We start from the raw sequence: 6609 nt of genomic DNA, 5'->3' as shown, positions 1-6609 counted from the left end.
AATCCGACGCCTCCTGACTGAGCCTTTGCTCGCCCACCCGTCCTGGTGAAACTGGAAAGGCCTCCGGGCCACCAGTAATCCTTCAATCATAAAAAAACGTAATTTAATGTTCATTGTTGGTTAATTTGAAAGCTAATTTCGCTACACGCAATAAAACTCCTATTTGTCGTGACGTATCTAAATTGATATTAAAATGTGAATTTGTATGTTTAATATTTGGATGGCTTGGAATTTTGGATGGGGATATAGTTAGTGATGGCCGTGGTATGTCAATTATCGCGGCGCACCGCGGTCTTCATATAATGACCGATGGGGTCCAGACCCAGATCGTCCTGTGGAGCCCCATTTCTTACATACTACAATGCTCTGACAGTTGTTCTTTAAAAGCGCTATTGTATTTTTATGGGACGTTAAGTGCGTCTAGGCCGCGATATACTGAAAACCACTGGTAGGCCTTTCGGACAAATGCGAGTCTTATAAAAGGTCACAGTGAAGCACTGCTCTTGCTAGGGCCAGTGTTAGCAACACACCCGGTTTGAGCCCCGTGAGCTCACTTATACGTCAAGGCGAATCTGATATAGCCTCTCAAGGCTATCAGCATAGGTAGGAAAAAAAATCGAGAGTGGGGCAGCTATTGTACTGTAAAATTAAGACCTTAGAACTCATACCTCAAAATGGGTGGCGACATTTACGTTGTAGATGTCTATGGGCTCCGGTAACCACGTAATACCAGGTGGACCGTAAGGTCGTCCACTCATGTTCCTAAGCAATAGAAAAATAATAGGGAAAACAAAACAATCCTTAGGCAAATTGGATGCACTGTCTCAAAGCAATAATGTCTTTATTTATTTATTCCGTGATTTCCGACTACTTCAAGCGGCATCAGTTGTCAATAATGAAACTTTGTGTATTACCGATTGTTTTTTGATTTTCCTTTTATTTATTTATTGCTGAGATGGATGGACGAGCCCACCTGGTGTTAAGATGTTGCTGGAGCCCATAGACATCTACAACGTAAATGCTCCAACCACCTTGAGATATAACTTCTAAGATCTCAAGTATAGCTACAACGGCTGCCCCACCCTTCAAACCGAAACGCATTAGTGCTTCACGGCAGACATAGGCAGAGTGGTGGTACCTACCCGCAAGGATTCCAATGAGGTCCTACCATCACTAATTACACAAATTATAATTTGATTTTTATTACACGATGTTATTCGTTCACCGTGGAAGTCAATCGTGAGCATTTGTTGAGTACGTGTTTCATTAGAAAAATTGATACCCGCCTGAGATTCGAACACCGGTGCATCGCTCAACACGAATGCACTGGACGTCCTATCTTTTAGGCCACGACGACTTCAAATACCTATAAATGTCTTCGTATCGTATCGTTTCTAAAAGATTAGTCATCCGGTACACTCCGAACAATTAAGCGACGTGACCAGTGTTCGAATCTCGCGAACACTCGAAGGGTATTTAAGGAAGTTCACATCACGCTTGCAAGCAATTTGTATCTAATATCTAAGAGCATATGTTCCTAATTTGTATTCATGAATAACTGCAGCGATTAAGGAATTAACAATAATAGCGTACAACAAAACGTAACCAACAAAATTACAAATTTACATGAATATTTGTAGTAGGATGTCTTATAAATCCGGACGGGTAGATATACCACCATCCAATCTTATTCTGCTGGGAAAGAGATGACTTTAAAATACAGTTTAGGCAATACTGACTTCGCTATAAGTCTCGAGGTAGGTGGCGGCGTCCATGTTGCGTTATCTGTGGACTCTAGTACCACTTAGCACCAGATGAACCGTCATTCAACCAATTAACGCAATAAAAAAGAAGTCAAGCTCTCAAGGGTTATGCTACAAGAAAAATCAATTTCTGAACATCTGCTTCGTTCGCGGATATCCTGGTTAGTTCAACCCCATGCAACACATGCGCGGAACATGCGTAAAACGACACGTGCCGTTTCTGGGCACTTCACTTTTAAGTGTTTGTTTGAACATTAATCTTTAAGTTTGACGTGCCGTGCCGCGTTGCTTTGAATATTTTTGTTGTTCTGTAAAATTAAAAGAAAAGGTCATCATAGTAGAATAAAAAATTATCTCTATTTTGCTGAATTATTTTGCCACGTACCATCCGACTGTGGAATGAGCTCCCCTCCACGGTGTTTCCCGAGCGCTATGACATGTCCTTCTTCAAACGAGGCTTGTGGAGAGTATTAAGTGGTAGGCAGCGGCTTGCCTCTGCCCCTGGCATTGCTGAAGTCCATGGGCGACGGTAACCACTCACCACCAGGTGGGCCGTATGCTCGTCTGACTACAAGGGCAATAAAAAAAAATACAGGTATGTACATGTTAAATCACAAAATAAAATCGACGTTGTGGCTTAGAGGATAAAACACTGTGTACATCATACTCGTACCGAGCGATGCGAATCTGCCGATGTTCAAATCCAGCAGGCAGGTAACAATTTTTCTTTTGAATTGCATATCGTCGTTGTCAAACCAAAATCTGCTATATGCACTTTTTGAGATTTTTACTTTTTTACCTTTTCGTATAGTTCATAGCCTATCTACCGTATAAAAAAAACTGTTGTGTGTTATGTGTAACTTTAATATTTATCTATAGCTTTCATTTGATATACATAGTTCTTAAAAATACACCTTCATATAAAATTTTATACGAAAATGTTTTTACTCGTTAATCTATATATATAAAAATGAATTGCTGTTCGTTAATCTCGCTAAAACTCGAGAACGGCTGGGTCGATTTGGTTAATTTTGGTCTTGAATTATTTGTGGAAGTCCAGGGAAGGTTTAAAAGGTTCGATAAATATAAAAATGCTCGGGATGAAATAAAAATAACAATTTTGTTTTCCCTTTGTCGGACGGATTCCTTTTTTTGTGTTAAGTTTATTTTATACAAAAGTTTAGGTCTTTTATTTATCGATTGAGGCACTACGAAATCTGCCGGGTCAGCTAGTTTAAAATAGAGTTTTTGTACATAGCAGATTTTGGTTTAACAGCGACGATATACACTTATAACGTATGTGTAACAATATCCTGAAGGCATTAACAGACCGTTATGACTGTCGGTACTTGAACCATTGTACCATGGTTCACTTGCGGACTAAATAATAATAATAATAATAATAATGGTTGGTTCGAAGTAAACATCGGTTGAATGGAATATTTGAAATGTATTCAACGGATAATTACTTTTACTAAATGTATCTTTTTTATTTGATTGGTTTTGTTAATTTTGAGTATATTTCAATGATACTATGTACACATATGAACTTAATGTTGTCTGAAATAAAATAAATCATTCAAATCATTCATTCATCATTCGTTCAATATGCAAACGAGTTTCACTATGAACGAATAACATCGAGTATTAGTACAAATGAAATCCAGAAATTTTATGCATAATAAACTGGTAAAGCCTACACAAGCAAATGCCGCTTTGCCTGTTCCTACCGCAAGGCGATGGTGTATTCTGATTTGAAGGTTTGAACAGCTCCAATACAAACAATAGATACTTTAATCTCATGTCTATTTTTCATTGCCATTTGAAACCACATCTGAAGAAATTACTGGTGGTACGACCTCTTTTGAGCCCGCACGGGTAGATACCACCACCCCGTAACTATACTGAGACCTCAGAACTCATACCTATCTCAAGGTGGGTAGCGGCATTTACGTTGTAGATGTAACCACTTAACACCAGGTGGGCCGTGAGCTTGTCCACCCATCTATGCAATAAAAGAAGAACAAAATTCAATTGTGCTCAAGACAAACTATAAAGATGTCATTATTAAACATAAATCGGTCTACCAGTGGGAGATGTACATGGATAGGAAGATGTTAGATATATGTATAGACAATTAAAAACATGTAGGTACTATTGCATCAATAAACAAACCTGGCTTGTGTTTAAGAGATCCTCCAACAAAACCCGGTAAAAAATTCCTAACATCAAAAACATTTTAAGCGCTTCTGTATGTTAATGATATTATTTCACGCCAATAATTATCGCTTGATTTCTGGTATTCATAGCCAATACGAAGGTCTAAAAATTGAACCTGCAAGGGCTCTTCGTAGACTGAAACAGAAAAGTGAACAACGAGGCCCGTGAAATCTTTGTTGCAGTATCCTTGAACTAAATTCTATGGTTTGAATTTGAACGTACTGTCATTTTTGAAGCTCCCCAAACAAAGGCGATACTTTTAATGTCACAATTGGAAAGATTTTGCACGAATTGTGGGCTTTTATACGTTGTATTGAAACTAATTATAATAATATGTCAATACATTCGTTTGAATAACACTATCTAATTCCACATTAAATAATTCAATTATTATTAACAATTAAGTATTAAGTAATTCAGTTAAGGCAATATCTAATTCTGAAAATAATATCTATCTAATAATATCTGAAAATAATTCTGTTATATTTGCTTGTCCAAACCACTGAATCGATTTTGAGGAAATTCTGTTTGGTAAATGTTGTAGGCGAAAAACTAGTGTTGAATATTTAATATATTCGTAATAGAGCAAACGTTGTACTGTAAAAGTGAGACTTAGACCTCATCTCTCATAGTGGATGGCGGCATTTACGTTAATACTGTTCAAGAGCTCTGGTAACTATATATGACCATACGAGGCTTGTGGAGGGTACTTTACGGTAGGCAGCGGTTTGGCTCTACCCCTGGCATAGCTGAAGACCATGGGCGACGGCAAACACTCACCATCAGATGGGCCGTATGATCGTCTGCCTATAAAAGCAATAAAAAAAGTAACTAAAAAAAGTAATCTCCTTCAGAAATTAAATTTAAAGCACATTTCAGTCACCATCATCATAACAAGCCTTGCGCCTAATTAAACCTAGGGCGCAAAATTAAGCCTAGGGCGGCCTTAGTCTGGTCCAGTAGTAAGACTACACAGTAGGACTACAGAGTTCAGTCCAATAGTCCAGTCTCTCCAGTTTCCCCGTTCATGGCTTGCTGCTTTCATTTTTCCACACAAACTCCTTTGAAGTTTTTTTTTTTATTTTTTTTTATTGCTTAGATGGGTGGACGGGCTCACAGCCCACCTAGTATTAAGTGATTACTGGAGCCCATAGACATCTACAACGTAAATGCGCCACCCACCTTGAGATATAAGTTCTAAGGTCTCAGTATAGTTTACAACGGTTACCCCACCCTTCGAACCGAAACGCATTACTGTTTCACGGCAGAAATAGGCAGGGCGGTGGTACCTACCCGTGCGGACTCACAAGAGGTCCTACCACCAGTGATTACGCAAATTATAATTTTGCAGGTTTGATTTTTATTGCACGATGTTATTCCTTCACCGTGGAAGTCAATCGTGAACATTTGTTAAGTACATATTTTGTTAGAAAAATTGGTACCCACCTGCGGGATTCGAACACCGATGCATCGCAACAACGAATGCACCGGACGTCTTATCCTTTAGGCCACTATGACGTTTTACTTTACGTCATCAAACTAAATCAGAGAACATCTGACTTTGGGCCTGCCATGACTTCTACGGACATCCAGTTCGCCTTATTGTAGTTATTTCGGCATTTTGGTCTGATTACATGACATTATTTGATTACATGACACAAATAAATCGCTCTAATAGTATACAAGTTGTAAGGTCTATTCATGCTAAGCTACTTAAGACGCAATGCAAACCTTCCAAATAACCTAGTTTACAACACAAACAACAACAACAAAAAAACAGGAAAACAACAGTCTACCGCTAAAAATAAACTGAACCTCATCTAAGAAACTTTGTCTCACCTTTCCATCCTTCGCTTATCTCTTAAGAAACTCAAATATAACTAAGACAATGCACAACCTACAAATAAGTTCTATAAACTGGCATGAATAATCGACCCTGAACCTTAAAACGTTACAAGGGAACATCAGCTTTATATTAACTAAAAATAGAGCGTAAATTAATAAGTGCAACTCGATATCCAACACCAGTACTTGCTCATTGTATCTTTATTGCTCAGAGCGAGCGTAAATATTAAGGTTTTATTGTATTTACGAATAGGCACGGCCGTATTGTAACGCGTGAGTGTGGTCGCCTCCCATAGTGTGATCAGAAAAAATCCATCCGCCCCTTAACAAAAGTTTTATGGCCACGACACTAATAAGTAGTAGCTGGTCATTTTCCTCCGGGAATTGTGAAGGCACCGCCAAATTCAACACTCTTTACGGACGGGAGCTGATGATTTATCTGTGACTGGCATCTTGCATTGTGTTGCGTTAATAAAGTGATCAGTAATGAAATATCTTGTCATGGTCATTCAATCCTTTCGTCATTTCATGCTCTGTATTCGATCTTATATACTGTTTTCGATTTAATTTTTTTTCAGTTTATTAATATTTCATTTCCGAGCCCTTTGAAACTGGCATATTACACATTAATTTGTCTCAAACAGTCTCATGGGGCGTTTGAAGAAAATTTTTTTCTGTCATTAAAATTTCAACGTCACGGAGGTCTTCAACAATTCATCTCGGACCGTGAGACAATCCGAGCTCGCACATAAACAATCAGCGGAGATGAAGCTACGAATTC

The sequence above is a fragment of the Bombyx mandarina genome, chromosome 04, assembly GCF_030267445.1.
Source record: "Bombyx mandarina strain Sakado chromosome 04, ASM3026744v2".
In the NCBI taxonomy this organism is placed as follows: Eukaryota; Metazoa; Arthropoda; class Insecta; order Lepidoptera; family Bombycidae; genus Bombyx; species Bombyx mandarina.
This window is presented reverse-complemented; position numbering follows the sequence as displayed.